We start from the raw sequence: 22484 nt of genomic DNA on the forward strand, positions 1-22484 counted from the left end.
GTCCCCTCAAAAGGATCCCCAGCCACAGCTAGAGCCCCCACTGCCCAGGATTCTGCTTCACTGCCCGCCCCCGCAGTTCCTCCGAGCTGCCGCGATCTATCCACAGTCCTACCTGAGCCACAGGAGACATTTATCAGGCACCAACACTAGGGGAAGGTTCCCATCTCCCTCACCAAACTGGACCACCCCGTTCAACAGATCAGGAAACCGAGGCTCAGAGAGGTGGACTCACTTGCCTGAGGTCACACAGCTGGAAGGCAATCAGGTCCAGCCATGTACACCCTCCCCAAAGGGAGCAGAAGAGTGGCCCAGCTCAGGGCTGCCAAGGAGGCCCGCTTGGGTCTCCAATCTCACTGGTACATTTGCGTCCACTGGGCCGGGCCCGCTCGGCGGCCCAGCCCTGCCCACCGCCCCCACCCTCCCCACCACAGCCAAATCTGCTCACAATCATGCCCTCCCAGACTACTTCCCCTGTCTTTCCATTTTAAAGGCGGGGGAGAGAGAGAAGCCACAGTTGTGACAAAGCATCCCCACACACAAGGTCACCAGGTCCCACACAAGGGCCCCTGTCACGCGACTCGCCCTCCCTCCTGGGTGTTTCACAGACATGACGCCCGATTTTCCCTGGCTCTTCCTCATCAGGTTCTGGGCGCCCCAGGAGGGACGTGTTTTCCATTAGACCCAGCTCTTCCATCTGGGCTTCCAAAGAGCAATTTTTTCTGCAGAGGGAAGGGGGGGGGCGGAGACCGGAGAGGACGCTGGTGTCGGGGTTGTGGGGGAGGGGCGCTGGCACCAGCTGTGCACCCGGGCACGCTGCTCGACCCTCCGCACACCCACCCCCAGGGCTTGGATCGGAGTGGACAGCAGGCATCCATGTCGGGGCTCAGCGCGGTCGGTGCCCGCTCACCGTGACTACTCATCCATGCACAGGAGGCCCGTGACTGGCATCCTAACCCAGGACCCTGGGAGGGTCAAGGATGTGGGGCTCGGGGTCCCGGGTCCGTCGGCCTCGGTGCCTGGACAGGAATAAACTGACCCCCAAGGAGTAAATGGGCCACAGAGCCCAGCTCTTGGCATTCTGCTGAGTAAAAGAAGCCAGACACAGCAGGACAAACACCGTGATTTCACTCATAGGAGGTGCCCAAAACAGTCAGATGCAGAAAGAAAGTAGAAGGGTGGTGGCCAAGACCTGGAGGACAGGGTACGGGGAGTTCATGTTTAACGGGGACAATTTCTGTTCCGCAAGACAAGAGAGGTCTGGAGAAGAAGGTGGTGACGTTTGCGCCATCGGATGAACGGCCGGAACGCTACTGAATGTACACTTACAAATGGTTGAGATGGTAACATTTTTGTTAGGTCTCTCACACCATAATCAGAAAAATAAATAAATAAACAAACAAGGGGGGGGCGACGCACGCCTCCTCCAGGGAGGCCTCCCTGATTGCTAACCGGGGCACCCAGCTAGGCCAGTTTATTGCTCTGTTGGTGGCTCCCAATGCCCAGGCTGCCCCATGAAAGAGACGGTGGTGCCGAAGGTCCTGCCGGGGGTCTTGGCATGCAACGGCCCCTGCCAGCCAGGTACTGGCCAGCCCCTGCAGCCAGGAGTTCCAGAAGCGGCAGTCAAGACCTCGCCCCCACCCCAAGCAGCCCCCAGCCCAGGCAGCCTCGGGGGAGGCCTGAGAGGCCAGGACACAGGGACAGGCTGGCCTGAAACCCCACTGCCAGTCTGCCGGCCCCGCCCATCACTCGCCAAGACCCTGTGGGGGCAGGGGGCCACCCCGAGGGAGCAGGGGCAGCAGACTCTGGGTTCCCACCAGCTTCCCCGCATCAACATCTGGCAAACGTGTCCACAGCTGTACAGCTGCCGGAAACGCCTCCCCCTGCCCCTCCTCCACGCACGCCGGGCCCTCAAGGACGGCTTTCTGAGGAATTTATGGGGTCGTCCCGAGTATTTCAGGGCAGCTCTCCGGGGGACGTCCTCCACCACATGTGAAGGAGGACAAATGTTCCCGCGGCTAAGAATAGCTTGGCAAGCAGCCTGCAGGCCCCGGAGCCCACCCACTCAACAACAGCCCTGCCACGCACCCCCCACTTCCCACTGGCCTGGCCGGGAGGCCCCTCCAGCACCCCGGATGCCTGCCCGAGGGGGAACGGTCCACTCTGATCCGCCCGAAAGTGGATCACAGGAGCCCCTCGATTTCCCCGAGGGCTTTCGTTCATCAGTCAGGCTCTGATGACGGATCAGTGATCAAGAATCCAAGAGGCCCTCCAGCCCCTGCAGCCAGGAGTTCCAGAAGCGAACGCAGGCTTCAGTGCCCAGGAGTGGCAAGCGGTCCCCTGAGAACTGATTATCACTTGGCGGAGGGAACAAGACTAACCAGGCTCCAGGCGAGAGGGTCCCTGAAATAGGGAGGGGGAAAAAAGAGAAAGGAGGATACCATGCCAGGCAGGTGTTGTGCCGGGGGAGGGGGAAGGAGGTGGCCACATGTGTGAAAGGACAAGGGAAGGGGATGGCAGCCCTCAGCCCCAGTCGGGGACATCACAGCCCCTCGAGAATGTGGCCCAGGGGATCACAGCTCCCAAGTCTTTCAGGCAAAGAAAAGTCTGACTTTGAGACATCTCTCAATTTACAGTTTTATTTCAAAAACATGGACTATAAACCCAACCCAATAAATCAGTCTGACATCCAAATACAGCCCGTGGGCGGCCAGGATGTGACCTGTGGCTTCTGGCATGTGGTCAGTTGAAAGCCACAAGACAGAGCCCAGCAAAGCCCGGGGGACCTGGGGGCAGGGGGAGGGGGGATGCGAGAGAGTGACAGGCAGGACCGTTCCCCCACATGGCTTGGAGGGGGACCTGAGAAGCCCCTAATTAAAACAGGGAGTGGGCGGGGCTGGGCCCACTTACCCAGTGAATCTTAAATAACATCCCCCACCCCATAGGACACACACTGGCTGTGAAAGGGGGGCTGGGCAGGACCCCAAGCTGGCTCATCTCCAATACACGCAGTGCGCTTCCCGTGGTCGGCAGCTGCTGTCCGCCTGTCCAGCACCCACTCCTTGCAAACTGCACCGTTCTGTCTCTTGACCTATGACTCCTCCTGCGCCCTTGATCCTGGACTCTGAAGGGGGCTGACCCGGCCTCCCAGGGCTGGCCAGTCAGCATAGTCTCGGCAGCAGCCCCAGCAGCCCAGCAGCACCACAACCACAGCCACAGTCACTGGTGTTGAGGGAAGCACTTAACTCCCAAGAGAAGCCCAAAGACCTCACTCGAATGACTCCTGTTGTGCTATCGGCCACAACAGGCTTAACCTCCGCTGGGCTGCAAGGTTGTGATGATTCGTCTTGGGCTCCCAGGGACTAGACATGGGGAGCACCTCATCACCAGAACCCCTGGATCCAACCGTGCCTGAAGCTTCTCCTGAGCCTTTCATGCTATAAATGCAGGAGGAGCAGGGAATCTGACGATTGCTACCAAGACACCTAAGATAGCAACCCCTTAAAACCCAAATTCTACGCCATGAATCTCCCTGGAATCTGGTCTCTCCTCTCTGGTCCCCTCACCTGTGCGGGTAGGGAAATCTCCGAAGCCAGCCGGAAAGCGGCAAGAGAAATGAGATGGGAGCCCAGGACAGGCTCAGATTAGGAGGAGGGGGCCAGGCAGGAGCCTGGGGCAGGCCTGCCCCATCTCTCACCCAGAAGGAGAAGCAGTCATCGGGGACCTTAATGGGGGACCCAGCAGGAAGCAACTTTGCAGACAAAGGCTGCCCCTCCTGGCTGCCTCAGATCTGGGTCACCCCCCCCCCCAGCAGCAGGCACACCCCCACCCACAAAGCCCCAGGCACTAAGTGGAGCCTCTGGCCTTGGGCTCTGGAGGAACATTCTGAGCTGGCAAGGACGGCTCTCTCTCCTCCCACCCCTGCCGAAACCCTTCCCCCGCAGCCCTTCCCTTCAGACAGGGGCACTGTCCACAGCCAGAAGGCCCTGCAGGCTGCACCACGCACACACGCACACACGGGACCCCACCCCTGCTGGGGCCTACCTTCCGGGCTGTAAAGCAGGCGGCAGCTCTGCTCAGACCAGGAGCAGGGAAAGATCCTGACCCCCTCCCACCGCCCTAACCCCACAGGTGCTGACTCCTCCCACTGTCCTCTCTTCCTCCCCACCTCCATGTGGCCACAAGTCTGTTTCACCTCCCCATTCACAGACGGGGAGGTGGAGGTTCTGGGGCCAAAGAAAGCTATTCTATGTCTCAGGGGCAGGAGCAGGACCGTGGAAAGATGAACAAATTCCACTTCCAGATTCTAGGTCCTGAGCAGTCCCGATAACGGACACAAGGTGAGAGCCTCACACTCACCATCACAGCAAATTGCTAATACAGTGCTCACTGTCATCAGTTCACCTAACCATTACAGTACCCACGGGAAGCAAGACTGAGGCACAGAGAGGTTAAGTAACTTGTCTGAGGTCACACAGTAAGCAAGTGGCAGAGCCTGATGCAAACCCAGGCTAGCCCTCTCCAGCATCTACCACCTAGCCAATGTGTCCTAGGCACCCATCGCCACTGTACCCCAGCCTCCCTGCTCAGGCAGGAGAAGACCCCGGCCTCCCCCACCAGGCTGGTGTCAGGGCCTCAGAGGCCTTATAGCCAACATCACTGCTCATGGGTCCAGCCACGTCCTGCCAGCTGGAGGCAGCCACAGGTCTCTGCAGATGGGCCATGGCCACTTCCATGTCCGCCTGGCCACCCCCCAAGAGCTCACTACAAATCCCCACCCTGAGTCCCAGGAGGAGAAGGAAGGCAGCACCCTCAGCCCCACCCCGGCCCCCTGCTGTTACGTCCCTCATCGGGATCTGGAGTTCTCCTTCCCCAAGTCTCTGCTGACTTGTTCCCCATCTCCCCACGACCCCAAAAGCATGGTCCATAAAGGCAGGAGTTGCCTCTGTTGTGTCCACCACTGAGTCCCGGCTCAGTGCGCATAGCAGGCTGTCCATAAATGGCTTGTTGTGTCCCCGAACACTGAGAGCATTACTGCAGACTCCGAGCCGAATGCCCAAGGCCACTCTGAACAGAGAAACTGAGGCCAAGAAGGGGCCTACTTAAAGTCGGATTTCAGGGTGCCATCTACACTAGGCCAGCGTGTCGCAAGAACTAATCCATGTCTACACTGCCTGATCCCCCGCAGCTGTGATCCCTTCCTCCTGGGAGCTGCAATGCCAGCCCATGCATTAGCCACAGCTGAGAGTCTGAAGGTCATCCCTAGCACGGAGGGGCTGTAGCCTGCCTTCTCTGCACCTCAGTGTCTCCCTTTGTCAAGGGCACCTGGCAAACAAGGTGGCTTGGGGGTGGAGGGCAGGGCAGGGGATGGCTGCAACCCAGGAGTGGCAGGGCAGGTGGGGGATGTGTGTTAGAGGCTTCGGGAGGGCCCAGCATGGAATGTGGGGAGCCTCTTGCTTCCTGGGTTCTGTCCCCCTTAGCAGGGTCACCCGAGGCGGGAGAGCTAGCCGCAGGCAGCAGGCAGGTTCGGGGATTTCCGGATTTGGGTTCTGGACCCATCCGACAGGGCTCCCCACACCCCTGGGCGCAAAGGGGTGTCCTCAGCTACCCCAACTACCTCACTAGGTCCCGGACCCTCAGCATGCGGTGGGAAAGAGTACCCCCACGTGCCTTCCCCAGGGAGAGCTCCCTCCAGCCTCCATGGAGCAGGGTCCCTGGCTCTATTAGTCTGTTAGGGCTGCTGTAACAAATGACCGTCAGCCGGGTGGTTTAATACAATGGAAATTTATTCTCTCCAGGTCTGGAGGCCCAGTGTGCCACATCAAGGTGTGGGCAGGCGTTGCTCCCCTGAAGGCTCTGGGGCAGGAGCCCCCCCAGCCTCCTCCAGCATCTGGCCACGTCCCTGGGGTCTCCACCCGTCTTCACTCAGCGTCCTCTGTGTGCCTTCTCTTCTGTCCCTCAGGAGGACACTGGTCACTGAACAGAGGGCTCACTCAGGGAATCCAAATGACCTCATGTCCAGAAACCTCTGCAAAGACCTTATTTTCCAAAGCACATCACATTTAGAGGAGACGGGTAGTAATGCCTGCGCTTATCTTTTGGGGGGCCACCATTCACCCCATTACAAGGCAGCCCTTCCTGACGCTGCCCACTGACGACGACGGTGGGGTGCTGGCTCCCCACTGAGCCCCTCGCCAAGCCCTAGCAGAACCGCCAATCAAGCAGATGAGGAAACTGAGACACAGAGAGGTAAGCCCCAGGCCCCGGGTTTGAGCCCACTTTCCACCCCTCCACAGCGGTCCTGCCTCGGGAGCCGCTGGTGCAGGGGCCTCCCTCACGTTTCCAGGAAGCAAGGGACTCTCACACCCACGCCTCCGGGAGAGGGCCTGCCAGGGATGACTCACTCCCACTTCACAGGCCAGGAAGAGGCGCAAAGTGGTTCAGCCAGAGGGCTGAGCAAACTCTGAATCTGTTTGCTCCTGTGTCAAAGGGAAGCAAATCCCACTCCTGGAGGATGAAACGACGTCCTGCAAGGAAAGCGCGTCCGGCCCCCCGATAATCAGCACCTCTCCATTTATTACCCGCCAATCCCAGCCTCCACAGCTACCCACCCAGCCTCCAACCCCAGCAGAAAGGGCCCATTATGACATCACAGGCCGGGAATTATGTTATTAGCCTGGGAAGGAGGCTGGACCCAGGGACAAAGAGCTCATTGTCATGCAAATGGACAACCAGAGCGTGGGGTGGGGGGGCCTCCTCCAGCCTTCTGGCTCTTAAGCCACACAGAAACCAACTCCAGGCCTTCCAGAAGAGTCTGGGCATCTCTGGGCCTCAGACCTAGATAAGTGGGGCTCCCTCCGAGTGGGAAAGGGGCCCCTTCCCAGGGCTGCTTACAAAATGCCATTTACCTACTAATACTGTGTGCCTGGGGCTGTGTGTCTTTGGGCAAGATGCTCACCCTCTCTGTGGCTCAGAGGGTTGTCAGAAGAACTCAATAAATTAAGGTCTGCACAACGGTGGTCCTGCCTCGTCCGCCCTCAACACACGAAGCTGATGCTGTCTACACCCCTCCCCTGCCCGCCACAGGTCTCGCTCATGACCTCCACCTCTCTGACTTTATCTAGGAGTCCGGACCAAGGTCCTATGGGGTATTCTTGAGCACAAACACAAGAACTGCCTTTCAAAGGACCCAGTTTTCCAGGAGACCCCAGAAGGCGTTCTCAGCCTCCAGACGCAGAATTTCTAGGGTGGCGGAGGTAAGGACCCGTCTCCCTAGCCAGAGCCCTCGGGTGTGTGACTTGCCTGGAGGCACAGTTGAAACATCCATCCCCAGAATGGCCTCATTCACCGCAAGGGGACAAGGCCCAGATCCACAGCCCGTGGGGGACACTGAACCAGGCACAATCGTTTCTGAGCACCTAAGACATGCCCGTGCTAGGGACACAGTAGTGACCAAGATGAACAAAATCCTGGGGGAAGGGGTTTGGGGGACATGGCAATGGACACAGACTAAATCTCAAAGGATGACAGTATAAGATGACAAGAGCAACTCTGGAGAGGTCAGCGGCCTGCTCGGAAGGCCACGTTTGAGCAGAGGCCTATATGAGGGACAGGTGTTGCAGGAAGAGGGCACAGCAAGTACAAAGGTCCAGAGGCAGGGTCTGCCGAGGCGGGAGAGGCTAGCTCCAGGCAGCAGGCAGGTTCAGGGATTTCGGATTTGGGTTCTGGACCCCAGATGGGAGCTTCCAAAAACAGGCAAAAGGCTCATGAGGCTAGAATACCCCCACTCAGCCCACTCCCTGCCCTCCAGGCTCTGCCCAGCAAAACCCAGCACCTGAGACCCTAAACCGTGGCTGGTGCTCCCTGAGCCTCAGACACAGTCTCCATCATCTGACACGACTGTGGACACCCCTCCCTGCTCAGCCCCACCAAGGCCTGCCAGTAGCCCCCCTGTCCCCAGCCTGGGATAGTCTGGAACCCTCCCAAATCCTTAGGCATAAATCAAGCCCTCTCTGGACGCCTGGGGACACGTGCTGTTACCTGTCCACTCACTGTAAGGAGACAAAAACCCACCAGCCCTCTCTCGGGAGCCTCTGGAGACATGTCTAGCCTTGGATTAGCTTTGGCTGAACAGAAACACACTTCCTCCTGCTTAAGCGCTCACTGCAGATGACCAACTCGCTCTAGGGTGGGCTAGTTTACATCCCGAAAGGCCTTCTCACTCCCGTGGATGTGGGAAGAGGTCCAAGAGGAACCAGTCCCTTACCGCAGGGAAAAGCAGGAAAGGAAAAATGCAGCCCGGAGCACAGAGCAAGGAGGATAGAGTACGAAGACAGGGAGCGAGTCTGGCTGCTGCAGGAGTGACCCCACAGGGCGCACATGGGGCTGAGAGGGGGCAGGTTCTGGGAGGGCCCAGAGGTCAGGACTCTCTGGCTTTCCCAGTTCATAAGCCCAGCCACCACCCCTATCTCAAGCTCCAAGCCCAGCCTACAGGTGAGGAGAGAAGGCAGAAGGGGAACTGAGACTCAGAGAGGGCAAGCAACTTCCCTGGGATCACCCAGCCGAAGACCCTGCATACACAGGCTCTGGCTGGGGGTTGAGTTGAGCCCCACCCTCACCAACTCTGGGTCCTTGGTGGGTCACCTGACCCGAGCCTCAGCGTCCTCTCACGTCCCTGTGTGCCCTTCAGCCAGCCTCCCCCAGTGGTGACATCTCTACAGAAGCCCAGCTCAGTACCTGTGGTGTAACCAGGAGACTGACGGTGCACATTCGGCCTCACACAGACCTTGTGGGTCTCGCATACACGCATTTGTGTGGACGTGAGTGTGTTGAATGCTATGCACCTGCACCTCGGTGCATATGGGGGCAGGGGGAGGTCAAGTCACCGAGACCCTCAGGGCAGGGCTGGGACAGCTACAACACAGCTCTGCGGCTAGCCCAAGTAGGCACCTGAGGCTTGGGGGCAGCAAGGGGACATTCGTGGGGCCCCCTGCTACAGAGGCCTTTCCCGAGGCCCCCAGGAGAGGCCTGAGGACAACCGGACAGTGGGCAGGTGGCATGGACAGCTTGGACACCCAGGGAACTCCCCGCCGGCTCCTGCTGGCCCAGGAGGAGAGGCCCTGAGCCAGCCACCGGCCCAGCATCCGGTGTCATTTACAAACAGGATGACTGCCACCCTCAGTGGGAGAGCCAGCCATGCCTGCCCAGCCTCCAGGCCACACCGAGCAGTTGGGGGTGCAGGCCCGTGCTTGGTGGGGGACAGGGCAGAACAGGCACATTGGGACAGCCCCGGGGACCCCAGCCCAGGCCCAGATGCAAACAGAACCTGGGGCTTGAGGAGGGACTCCCTCTCTCCACCTCCCGAAATCCAGACTGCGGTTTCCAAATCCTACAGAACATGACGGTTCTGGACATAGAAGAAAAGAAAAATCAGTGGAGATTGGGATGTACCTAACTTAAATCCAAACTTATCTACAGGAAAGGAGTCTCCCCACACCAGCCCACAGGGCCCCTGCGCAGATGGGTCTTGGTTCTCCCCCAGGCCCAAGTGCAAGCCACGAGCACTGTATGAACAAGAGAGCTGAGTTCCACGACCTGCCCACTGTCACACCTTCCATGAGGGGAGGTGCAGGGGCCATTCCTTAGCCCCCATGAGCCATACAACCACTTCCAGGGTGGAGACCAACGGGAGCGTCCATTTGCCATTCGAGAACATTGAGGCTCAGAGACGGGAAAGAAGCTGCCTAACGCCACACGGCCAGGAAGTGTTCAACCAGGATGTGAACCCTGGAGGTCTGGGCCCAGAATGAACCAGGAGGCTGTAGTAACCCCTCACCTCATCCCAAACCCTGTGTGACCCCCACTATTGCCCCATTTTACAGACAAGGAAACTGAGGCTCCCACAGGCGAGGCAAGGCCACCCAGCGTAAAGAGGGATGGAAACAGAATTCAACCTCGAGTCCATGGCAAACGAGAGGTGCCATCTGGGAAGCCAGCCCTCCCTGGCCTGGGCTCCAGGCCCCCACGAGACATCCCACTGCCTCCCAACGGTCCTGGCGCACCCAGACCTCGGGACAAATTGCTCCCTCATCCCTGTCCCTGCAACTGAAGGCTCCTTGTGAGCTCAGGAAGCCCTTCCAACTTTCCAGTGTTTATGCCGGCTCCTCGCGGCCAGGTCCCTGGGCAAGCCTGGGCCGGTGGCGCTGATTTCAAACCAGACACGGGCACTGGGCCAAGCGCCACCGCGGTGAGAGCCGGGCGCCGGGGCAGCCGCAGTGCTGACTGCACCTGGCTCCCCTCCCCGGCCCCCTGCCCGCGGAGGAGCCCACCCCCCAGAGCCCGAGACCCCCAGCCGCCACCCCCTGCAGCCACAGTGCCGACAGAACCCCGATTCCTCCGCTCTGTCCGCTCTCCCGCAAGGACGTGTGCGCCCCAGCTCCGGGCAGCTCGGTCCCCACCCCACATGTCCAACCAACTCCGCAGCCAGAGAGCGGCCAGAAGCCCTTCCCGCTGGGCCGCCTGCTTCTTGGCACCCTGCTCCTGATCATAGGGACTCCAACAACTGTGACCACCGGCCCTTCGTCCCCCCAGCGCCGGGACTGCTGCCTGACGGAGCCGGGCAACCCAAGGCCACCGTGGCCGGGGTGCGACCAGGCTGCCTCCATCCGGTGGCCCACCAGCCCCCAGGCGGACGCACCCACGCTCCACGGTGGCTCCCGGTCCTTGCCCACCCCTCCCGGGCCGTGACCTGGCCGTACCACATCTCCCTGCCCACCACCAAGCCCAGAAACTTCTCTTACCCGAGCACATGACCAGCCTTCCACTCACGTCAGCTCCAAACAGAACTTGAAGTAACTCTCCCACCAAAAAAAAAAAAAAAAAAGAAAGAAAGAAAAGAAAAAGAAAGAAGTAAAATGTGCCAGCAAGTGGGTCAGGGGAGTCCACACACACAGACGGTTCTGCTGGCTTCCAGAAGACACACAGCGTCCAACATCAAAGCCATCCTTCCTGCAGGACTGACACGGGGAGCGGCGGCCCCACCGAGCGGCCGCTCGCCTTCCCGCGAGACTACGGGCGTCCCCCCCCCCCTTCCCCGGGCTGGGGAGGCCCCGCAGCCAGGCCTGACACCCACCTCGGCCCCCAGCCCGCTGTCCCCCGAGGCCAGCACAGGCCGAGGCCCACCAGGCACAAGCCCCAGCCACCGACCCTACGCCGGGGCCAAAACTCAGTGTCAGGCCTCCACGGTCCGTCCTCGCCTCCTGCCACTCTGGGCCTATAAACACAGAGAATTACATAAGTCCACTCCTCTTCTTCGGAAGCCAAAAGTACTCGCTTTTTCTCCCAGCCTTGGCAGTAAGTAATAATTCCTCATCGCCATGGTAACCCTGGCGGGCTTCCAGCCGACACTCGGGAGCTGAAACGCTGGGAGGCCTTTTTATAGCTCGGTAGAAAAACCTCTTCACTATTCCCTCCTCGCAGGCGAAAGCGAGCTCCAGGCCCGAATTCTACTTTAACCTGCTTCCTCCCCGCCGGACCTGTCCACCTGGGGGCGGGACCTGCCCGCCTCCTGCCCAGAAGGCAGCGTGGGCTTCCCGGCCTAGGCCTGGCAAGGAACCAGAGCCGCTGCCTGGGTCCCCTCCCCGGGCCTCCAGTCCTCTGGGGTGACACGGCCAAGGGGCCGGCTCTTTGCCTTTAAAATATTTCTGCCCTACTTGTAATCTCAGGAAAAGCAAACATGACCCCCCTGCATTGGTATTCTGAACGGGGGTCATCTCAGTGACAGGCCCAGGGGGTGAACAAAGACAGCCAACCACACACACACACACACACACACACACACACACACACACACGGGCCAAAATAGATGCTTTGGTGGTCAGCCAGGGATCTGAACCTTGGCTGCAACTGTCTGGATGACTCAGAAACAAGTCTGAGCTCCTCTGGGTGTCAACTTCCCATCTGCAGCCGGGACAGGCTCGGCTCCGCTCCCCACAGTGCTCTGAGTGGCAGCCTCGAGGGGAAGCAGTGGGATCCCCCCCGGGGGGCTCCGGAGTCTCACCCCTCCCCCCAACAACCAGGATTTGGGCCCAAGGATATGTGCCCACCCGAGATGGCAAACCCTAACCCTAACCCTGGGGATGCGGGGCAGGGCACCCCGGGCAGGAAGCACAGCAAAGGCCAAGGTCTGGAGGCGGGACAGCGTCTGGCACGTTGCAGAAGCAAAGAGGAGGCTGGTGTGGAGAGAGGCAGAAGGAGATGAGGTCAGGGAGGACAGGGAGTGGAGGGGGAAGTAGGTCATCAGCACTCTGGGCTAGTCACTACTTTCCAAAGACTCGAAAGTCTCCCGAGGGTGATGGTGACAGCGACAGCATACTATGCGCCCAGCACTGCAGAAGCGCCTCACCTGTGGGCCCATCTGTCCTCACAGCACCCTGACAAAAGGCAGGTGCGCTTCTGAATCCCAAAATACAGAGAAGGAAACAGGCCCAGAGAGGTTAAGCAGCTTGCTTGGGGTCACACAGCTCCAAAGTGGCTGAGCAGGGGTTTGAAACAGGCAAGCACCGCCCGCATTCATCCGACCACATGATTCGGTCGGCGAGGGCCACAGAGGGTCTGGGGCAGACCGGACGGACGTGTGAGGAAGGTCCGTGGCCGTGGGAGTAGCGAAGGGACAAGTGTGGCTCATAGGAAACCAGTCAAGAGGCCCCACGGAGGCCATACATTGTTGACTTTTGTCAACTCACCCTCCAGCCTTTCCCAAGGAAACTCATCGAGTGTTTCGGAAGCCTGCCGGGACCTGTCCTGAATGCCACCGTGGGGACTTGGCTACTCAAAGCCTCACAGATGGGGACACCAAGCCACAGAAAGCAGCCAGCAACACAAAGCCGCATTTTGAGTCCCCAGATCTAGGCTCCGTCTCCTGCCTGTTGGCTCTCACCGTAACAGATCACAAAACTCAGGAACGGGCGAAACCGGCCCCACCAAAACGCGGCCAGGAAGCAGAGCCCGAAGCAGCAGGGACAGGGTTCATGGGTTCCTTTTGCTCTTTTCTGTTTGTTTTGGACACAGACCTGCGCCCAGACCTTAGCCCAGACCTTCGCAGAAACTGGCCCTGACACCAGGAGGAACTCATCCACACCCCGACCAGAGCTATTAATGCCTTGGGCAGGTTCAACGCCGGGCAGTGTCATGCCACGGTCATTTCTCATGTCTTCCCCGGCCCCCCCAAGGAGCCAGGCCAGGAGGATTTGTTGAGAGACTTCACGAACACGGCAAACCACCAAAAACCAGAAACTGTGACATGCAACTCCTTCTCAATGGAGCTAGCTGCCACGTCTGAGCTTAAGATCAGAGTAAGTCAGCACGTGGTCAACTGCGTAGCACAGAAACCCCTCATTCTCCAAGCCCGAGGGGGACCACCCCCAGGAACCTGTCTGCCCCGCAAAGCTTTGCACAGCAGAAAATGATCAACGAAGAATTTAACAAGACACACTTTGGTGGAGGCCACCAAGGCATGGATGGAGAGGCAGAATGGTCTCCCAGGGGAGGCAGGAAGGACCGAAGAAAGACCCTTGCCTCTGTAGGCATCAGTCTGCCCAGCTGTGAAATGGGGGCACGCTGCCCACTGCCTCTCTCAGGGTCAACAGAAACCATTCCCGTTGTGGGACTTAGAGAACCACAAGGTCCAGCCCCAGTGGAAGGGATCCCCACTCACTCTCTCCCCACAGGAGCAGGGCTGGGGCCAAGGGAACAGAAAGAAAGAGCGTGAGCTAGAAACGCAAGACTGTTCCCACCTCCCCTCTCCTATCCCGCCCCATAGTGCTCCAGAGACCACACAATGCCATTCAATGCGGCCATAAAGAGAAAGGAAGCATGGACACCTGCCACCACGTGACCCTTGAACACGTCATGCTCTGTGCATGAAGTCAGACACAAAAGGTCACCCACTGTGTGAGTCCACTGATAGAAAATTTCCAGAACAGGCAGGTCCATGGAGACGAGAGAGCAGGTGGTCGCCAGGGGCTTTGGGGAGGGGAGATGAGGGAGGGACTGCTAATGGCCACTCGGTCTCCTTGGGGAGAAGGTGACGAAAATATTTTAGCCCCAGACAGAGGTGTTGGCTGTGTACAGCATGGCTCAGGAACAAAAAACAAATGGATTGGTTCACTTAGAAATGGTTACTTTCACGTGATGTGAATTTCGCCTCCATTCGATCAGGTAAGAGTCCCTGACCCCAGGCCTCGGACTGTCCTCCATTCAACGCACACATATTGAGCCCCTACTGTCTGCACTGGTCACTGGGGAGACAGCAGGGATGAAGACGGAGATGGCTGCCCTTGGGGAACTGACATGGGACGAGGTCAGGAGTTGAAGACAGGATGTAACTCATGTCACACCACCTGCTGGGGACAATTTCGGAGGCAGTGGCAGTTCAGCAGTGGCCCGGGTGGAGAAGACAGGCAGATGTGGAAACTTCTCAGCAAACGGTGCCAGGCAGAGGAAACAGCCAGGGCAAAGGCCCTGGGGCCAGAAGGCCAGCATGGCTGGGACCGCCAGCTGTGGTCACAGGGTCCAGACGTTCTGGGCTCTGAAGGCCACAGACAGGTCTTTAAAGTTTAGCTGTGATTAAAATAAAATTCACAAAACCGCATCGGTTTCCTAGGGCTGCTGAGATAAATTACTACAAACCGGGGGTGCTTAAAGCAAGAGCACTTTACTCTCTCACGGCTCTGAACACCCGTAGCCCGAAATCAAGGCTCTGGGGAGGACCCTCCCTTGCTCTCGTCCAGCCCATGGTGGCCCTGGGCGCTCCTCAGCCTGTTGTCTCCGCACCCATCTTCAAAGGGCCTTCTCCTCCCTGTGTCTTCTAAGGACTTTTGTCATCAGACTTCGGGCCCATCCTAATCTAGGAGGATCTCATCTCGAGATGCTTGACTTGATCGCATCTGCAAAGACCCTCTGTCCAAACAAGGTCACCTTCACAGGTTCCAAGCGGACACAACTCCCTCCACTACGTGATCGAGGCTCAACTCGGCAGCATCAGACGCTCTGCAACACGCTGGCCTCCCCCCCCCCCCACCCCGTCCTTTCTGCCCTGACTCTGGGGAACGAGGCTGGAAGCTGTGGGGACAGGCATGTGGGCATCTCGAGTCCCCCAGGGACCCCAGAGCTGACCCCCTCCCCAGCCTAAGCCAGCTAAAATCAGACCCCAGGGAACCCAGACCCCCTTCCCTGAGAGACATACCCGTGAGCCACTCACAAGGGGCTTGTAAGAAAAGGGACCTCCAGAGCAAGGAGGCCAAACAGGCCACCATCTCGGTCCCTGAACGATTTCGCCAGACAAAAATGCACCCTTCTTTTATCCAGGGACAGAAGCCATGCTGGCAAAAGGCAGCCAACTGTCCCATAGGGCTCTGCTCCTGGGTCCTGCTTTTATTTTAAAAAGGGGCCCACTCCCCCCCACACCCCGGGAGCAGCTGCGAGCTGGCTGTGGGCAGGGCTCACTGTCCAACTGTCTAGACTCGTGTCCAAGTGCAGGGTCATCCCGAAGCGAACAGCACAGAGCAACTGGCAGGGATGGCTGGGGCAGAGGCAGGAGGCAGGGGGTGGATGGCCGCCTGCTCCGGGGCCCCGGGAGCCCACACCCCAGTGACAAAGGAAGGAAGAGGTGTCCAGGAATGTTCCCGGCCACCGCCAGCTGGATTTCAGGACCCAAACCAGGAAGGACATTTAATACCAGTCCAGGGGGACACACGCTCCCAACATGCCAGGCATCAGGGGCACAGGCTCCTATGTGCTCCTTTATGCCTTACAGCAATGCCATGGTGTATAACCGACCCATTTTATAGATGGGGAAACCCAGGAACAGGGAGGAAGCAACTTGCCCAAGGGCAGAAAGCGAAAGTGGCAAAGCTTAGAACACAGGGAGTGTAGGACCCAAGTCTGTGTCACTAACCACAAAGCTTTACTGCTCTGAGACTCTCAAACTCCACTGGAGGGCTCTAGCAGGGACTACTGTGGCCTTGGGCCCCAACTTTTGGAAATGGGATCTCCAGAGGCATTAAATGTGACTTCCTAAGCCCCAGGACCTCCTGTTACATTCCATGGGATAGTCTGCCCAGATCACGGAGGGCAAAATACTTTGAGATGAAAGTCATAGTTAAGAACAGAGGCCACGGAATGATGACAGCCAGCTGTGGCCAACAGGGAAGCTCTTTCTGGCACACACAATGTTTTTTAAAAATTAGGACATTGCTTATAAAATCCAGATTTCTAGCTTCTCTGAAGAAGAAAATCAAAATATCCAGCTTGCCAGTTAGCCACAATCCCCACCACTCCCTTTGGCCTCAGTCCCTTCTTCAACTGCATCTGAGTTTGGGGCACCCCTTTACCCCACCTTGGCCACCTCTCCACAGCTGTTGCAAACAGCCAGACAAGAACAGAAGATCTCAGTCAACAAGAGAAAGGAATGCCACTCGGGGCTTCGAGTGACTCCTTCTCCTTGGCTGGCTGTACTAGTGGCAGAAACCTGCCTGTAAACAAGGCCCACAGAGAAGAAAGCTCCCCGAGGCATGGTTTGAGCCCTGGATCCAGCCATGCCTGAACTTGTCTTACCTTGAACTTTGCCATTATGAGCACCCATCAATTCTTCCTTGCGGCCCAAACCAGCCTGAGTGTGTCTCCACCATGACTCAGGAGTCCTAAATGATCCCCTTCGGGTCTCCCCTCAATTGACATTTGTCCAAGAAGGCCTGTCCTGACCACAGAAAAATTCAGACCTTGTTATAAACCCCAGGGACAACCTCAACTCCACATGATCCCTCAATGTCACCTGTTTCTGTTTAACTGACACTCTCCCTCTGGACACTAAACTCCTCAAAGGCATGGACAATTCTATCATTCTGATTCTAGGGGCCTACCAATGTCCAGAACATTCCATGTGCCCAGTAAATGTAAGTTAATTAATGAGCAAAACAACAAAAGGGAGAGGCATAAACCCTTAAACTTGTTTTGTGCCTGAAGTGTGAAAAGAGCCCAACCCCCAAGGTCTACAGAAGAGCCTCAGATGCAGAGAACCACTTCTGGTGCCCCTGGCTCCATTCCAGCCATGTGGTCCTCCTCAGCATTCTTGAAACATTACGGCCTCAGGGCCTTTGCACAGGCTATTCTTGAACCCACAACACTCATTCCTCTTCTTTTCATATGCCTGCTTTCTTCTCATTGTCTAGGTCCTAGCTCCAATGTCACCTCCCCAGAGACCACTCTTGATTCCTTTACCTAAAGTGAGCCCCCCAAAAAATAAAGTGAGCCCCACCTAACCAGAGTTGTCTCCCACCCTGCATTACCACAGCCAGCATATGCCCTTCTTGCCATACCACGTTTGTTTTGTGCACTGCCCGTGGGATCCACATGGCAGGGCCCTGGCATCTTGTTCGCTGTGTCCACATCCCCCGCCCCACCCCGGGAGGCCAAGGGGACACCAGGCTGGCTGCAGGCAGGCAGAAAGCAGACCCCTCATGCCCTGACCAGTCCCGCCCAGCCCAGAACAGCTGACGTGTGCCTGAGAGCCCTGTGTGGCCACAGAGCCTGGCCCGAGGCTGGGGCAGCCCTGCCAAGAGATCCAGTCTGGCTCCAGGCTCACGGGTGGCTGCAGGTGGCGCCTGCAGATCCCCCACAATTCATAGCAGGTGCGTGGAGTAGGTCTGCCTGGGTTCAAACCCCACCTCTGCCCACTGCCAGCTGTATGACCTTGGGCGAGTCACTTAACCTCTCTGCAGTCACCAGCTCCCCCCCCACCATAAAATAGAGCTGATGAAATACAGAACCTAGGGCTGCCCCAAGGAGTACACGGGTGGATGTCTGGGACACACTCAGAGCACAGCGTGGCACAGAAGCGGTGCCCAGGAATCATTAGGAATGAAGCTGATGTTAATGGTGGTGATTGTGGGAGACCCTCGCACGGCCCTAAGGCAGGCAGACGCTCCGGAAAGGTCAGCACTGGTAACAGATACAGTATTTGCTCTGTGTTAGGGCCCATCTGGAGTGCTGTACTCCTACTGATTCCTACACGCGATGTTTATCATTGCTCAGATGTGCTCGTTCCAGCCCCTCTGGGCAGCCTCCCTAGATTGCCCCCTCCCCCAAAGCACCATGAAGACACGCAATTCTTCATGGGAGTCTGTCCTCAATTCCTGTACGTCCTAAGCGTAGCAAGGGGCAGGGAGAGCACCCAAACCCCACGAACCTGAAGTCAGCACAGGGGAATGCAGGCCCCAGGCCAGCCCGAATGAAAGCCTCTGACAGAAACACAGGTCCCATCTGGCTGCATGAGCACAGCCCAGAAAGTGAAGGGAGTCCCCTCCCTGCGGTCCGCAGGACAATTCCTCCAGGGAGGCCCAGTCCTGTCGAGGGCTCAGAAGGGCAGATGTCCCAAGACACAGGGCAGAGTGTGAAAAAGCAGGTGTCAGCGCTGGCTGGGGGTCTGGGGCCCGCGTGGGATAACATCACTCCAGCCACCCCCACATCCTCTCTGTCCCCAAAACGATGTGAGCACAGCTGGTCTCCTCTTCCCACCAGACAGCTGGGCTTGCCAGTGAGGCCGGCCACGGCCACCCAGCACAGGAGGGACCCGGCGAAGCCAGCCGTGGGTGTGCAGGACCCCTACACTTCTCAGGCAAGAGCAGCGGGGACTGAGGTGGTCTCTGTCCCAAAGGTCAGGTGGGAGGAGCTGGTTAGAATGGGAGCCCCGCCCCCACCCGCTGTGACCTCACTCAAGTCCTGGTTTGCTCATCAGGACAATGGGTCCAAGGACGATCAATCCAGCGCCACAGGCAGCGTGAGGCGTGCCCACCATGCCAGCAAATCAAAGCCACCCAAGGGAAAAGGGAGGATCTAGAAAGAAGAGGGCGTTTTAATTTCAGCAGTGGGCTTACTTTGTCTTTAAATGAAAAATAAACATTTTTATTTTATGGTTCAGAGGGTTCCTGTTTGATTTATGGCCATCGTGGAAGGCATGACATCATCTTTTCAGCATTTACGCCTCTGGAGGCCTTGAGCCGTGCTAAATTAGCCTCTCCCTCCAAGCAACGTGCTGAGGAGACCTCAGGAAATGCATGAAGCCTTAACACAGCCCAGCACAGGGACAGCAGGAGAAGTCCCCCCACCCCCCCCCGGGGTGACCTTGGCCCCAGGGTAAACAGCCTGGGTGTGAATCTCACTGGCTGTGTGACCTCAGGCAAGTCACTTAACCACTCTGTTCCTCAGTTTCCTCATCTGTAAAGTGGGGATAATAACAATCTCTGCTTTACCCGGGGTGGGGGGGTGGGGGAGAAGGGGGAGGTTGGGGAAAAGTAAATTATAACATGTGAAGGACAACACGATTACTATTACAACCTCTGTTATTATCACTGGCATTTACGGCAATTTCAAAACGGTGTAGGTTTTTAAACCCGACCACAGGGATGAAGACAAGTCCCTGGATCCCTGGCGCCAGGGGGGTCCCATCACCAGGCTCACTGGGAGCCCCGCAAGGCAGTGCCTCCCTCCTCCCTCCAGCTGGGGCAGGGATTACTGTCAGATGGAAGGAGACGCATGTCGGAGCCAAAGATTAAAAACAAGTACAATTATGGGGCAGAAATCCATCCATAATTATGAATTTGATGTAATTAGGCACCCCACTAACTTCATTACTTATTTATTTACGGGATTGCTTATTTAATTTACGGGCCTCCTTCCCCGAAAAGTCATCTTAGCTAACACCCCTCCGGCGAGGGAGGAGAACGACGAGAAGGCTCCCCTTTGTCCCCACCCCCATTCCCGGGCTTCTGTATGTCATGCTCCTGCCCTGCCCCAAAAATAGCTCCCCAGAAGGCCTGCGTGACTTTGCCCAAGATGACGGGATCACACAAGGCCTGATGTTTCCTCAGCAGAGCCAGCCTACGGTGCCTGAACAGGAAGGTGGTACCTCCACCACACCCTCGCTCTCCAGCAGAGGAAACCCTCTGGGAAGAGGGGCGGATCTGTCCCCCCACCTAGCCATCAGTTCCTGGCCTGATGGACCCTCTGCACCAGCAAAGCCATCAGTGCAACACAAGGCCTTGGCCCTTCCCAGCTCCGAGGAGGAGAAAGAGCACTCAGCTCTCGCAGAATGACTTTAGATAAGTCACCTGACCGCTCACAGCCTCAGTTTGCTTATCTGTAAGATGGGAGTGTTAAGAAAACTGCCCACAGCTAGCTACCTGTGAAAACCCAACTGCTACCACCCAGCATGCCCCCGGGTGTCGGCCAATGCAATAAGGCAAGAAAAAGCGGCCAGAGGCACAAAGACTTGCCGGCTTTATTCCTAAGAGCCCCAAACTGGAAACAACCTCTAGGCCCATAACTCCTGAATGAATAAATGAGCTGCGGCACGTTCGTACGTGGGCTATCACTCACCAATTAAAAAGGAGCAGTTATTGATACATCCAAAGACACGGAGAAAACTCAGGAACATGCAGAAAGAAGCAAAACACGCCAAAAAGAAAATGCATCCTTTATCATTTTATTATGAAAATCTGGAAGATTCTAGAACTTCCTTGGTGGCAGATCAGCGGGGGCTTCTGATGGGGGAACGGGATTCTCTGGGAGCAGGTGGAAACACTCGGTATCTTGACTGCTGTGGTTCTCATATAAATGTTTTCCACTGTCCAAACCCACAGAGGTGAATCCTTAAAATGGGTATGTCCTACTCCAGGTTAACTATACCTCAGTAGGGCTGATTTTTGTGAAATCCATACATTAAAATCAGCAGCCTTAACCCCACTCAGGTGTCCGGACACTACTTCCCCACTTCCCAGTCGGGTCTGCGGCTTCCTTCACTGTCCACCCAAGTTACCCCCAAGGCCCTGATTTATGAGCCCTGGACAAGGAAGGTCAGGGTTACATCCTGGATTTATTCCTTCCTTGCTGGGTCATTTAGGGCAAGTCACTTTGCCTCTCTGCCTGTCAGGCTCCCCGTCTACAAAAGCAGGGTTATAAATAGCACTCTCCTCAGAGAGTTATTGTAGAAGAAAATGAACTGAGGTGAAAAGCACCAGCTGCAGGCCGTGGCATACAGCAGGGGCCTCATTATTGCTGCTGCAAAATGATGAATGGGCAAGCACCAGACCCCAGCATGGACAGGACTGGCTGGGATGCCTGCCCACCCCCCACAACACACAGGAGACCCCCACACACAGGAGACCCCCGCCAGACAAGACTCCAGGTCTGGGTAGCTACCCTCATCACTGAAGGCTCCTGGCTGCTGGGGCTCCAGCATTTAACCGATGCCTCATGTCCAGAACAGGACAAGACTCCTCGACATCCCACCTAGGGGGGCAGACACAGAAGGATGGGGGCACAGCGCCATACCCCAGAGGTCATTTTGGGATAGGGGCTGGCCAGAGGAGAGGACATTCTGGTGGACAAGGGCACCCTGGTGGTCACTAACTAGGGTAGGACAAGGGTCACCCCAGAGCCCCCCATTTAGGAAAGAAAAAAATGGTAATAATAGAAGGACAGCAGGGACTGGGGGGTAGCTTCTGTGCCGGCTGACATGCGCCTGCCCGCCAGGGGCGGCCCCTGCTCCCTGCTACCCTGTGAGTGATGGAGCGGGCAGGCGGCGTCTGGGAGCCATGGCAGGAGGGGGCGTCCCCCGGGCCCGATTAGAGGGCCAGCCGCAGGCAGACACGCTCAACTGTCAGCCTCGTCCTCCCAGCCCGCCATCAGAGGTACCATTAATTGCTGTCATTTGAAGGTGGCCTGTGGGGAGAAGGAGGGGGGTTGTGGGAAGGGGAGGGAAGGAGGAGGGGGTGGTGGAGGGAGGAAGGGAAGCAGGGGGAGGGGCAGCTTGCCCAGGGCAGAGACACCACCGCCCCCAGCCCCGTGTGCTCATCGCCTCCACCGGCGGAGGGACCAGGGCCTCGCCCAACCAGGTTGAAAGCCCGTGCACCTATGGCCCCAAGGTGGAGCAAAGGGACTTCAGAGAGGCGTGATTCAGCAGGGCCCAGCCCCACGAATCTCCCCGCCCCCCAACCTCCCAACATACACACCTGCACACTCATCTGCCCGCAGGATGCTTGGTCTCCATCTTCCTCCTCACAGTTCCCAGGCCCTCGTCTGCAATCAGCCCCCACCCACAGCAAGCCCTCGCCCTCATCGGCCTGAAGGGCCCCCCGAACTAAACGCCACCTCCTCCAGCGATGGACTCCAGTACAGAAACTCCAGAGCGGGGCTCCCTGAGTTCAAACCCTCCCTCCGCCACCCACACGCTTGGGGACATCGTCTCACCTCCCTGTGCCTTGATTTCTTCATCTGTAGAACAGGACGACAACAGTCCCCATCTCATGGGGTCACTTCTGAGGACTCAATACGATAACCCCAGGAGGTGCTTACTAGAAGGGGGTCTCAGCGACGGGAGCGCCCCAAGTGTGTGCCGCGACTGTCACAGTACTGTCCTAGACCCAGGACCC

The 22484-nt window shown here is 57.7% G+C and overlaps 1 protein-coding gene across 11 annotated transcripts in view; it reads right to left on the minus strand.

Moving 5' to 3' along the window:
- Positions 1 to 22484, minus strand: part of NCOR2 (nuclear receptor corepressor 2) — a 207171-nt gene that overhangs the window by 151851 nt on the left and 32836 nt on the right. For 10 of the 11 annotated variants that reach the window (XM_032876484.1, XM_032876474.1, XM_032876481.1 and 7 more), the window contains exon 1: positions 10797 to 10851. The exons of the other annotated variant lie outside the window; for it this stretch is intronic. The gene's annotated coding sequence lies outside the window, so the exon portion shown is untranslated. Of the gene's footprint in view, positions 1 to 10796; positions 10852 to 22484 lie in introns of those variants that run through there. 11 annotated transcript variants of the gene reach the window in all.

This window comes from Lontra canadensis, unplaced genomic scaffold (assembly GCF_010015895.1).
Source record: "Lontra canadensis isolate GAN:19392208 unplaced genomic scaffold, GSC_riverotter_1.0 scaffold58, whole genome shotgun sequence".
Taxonomy (NCBI): domain Eukaryota; kingdom Metazoa; phylum Chordata; class Mammalia; order Carnivora; family Mustelidae; genus Lontra; species Lontra canadensis.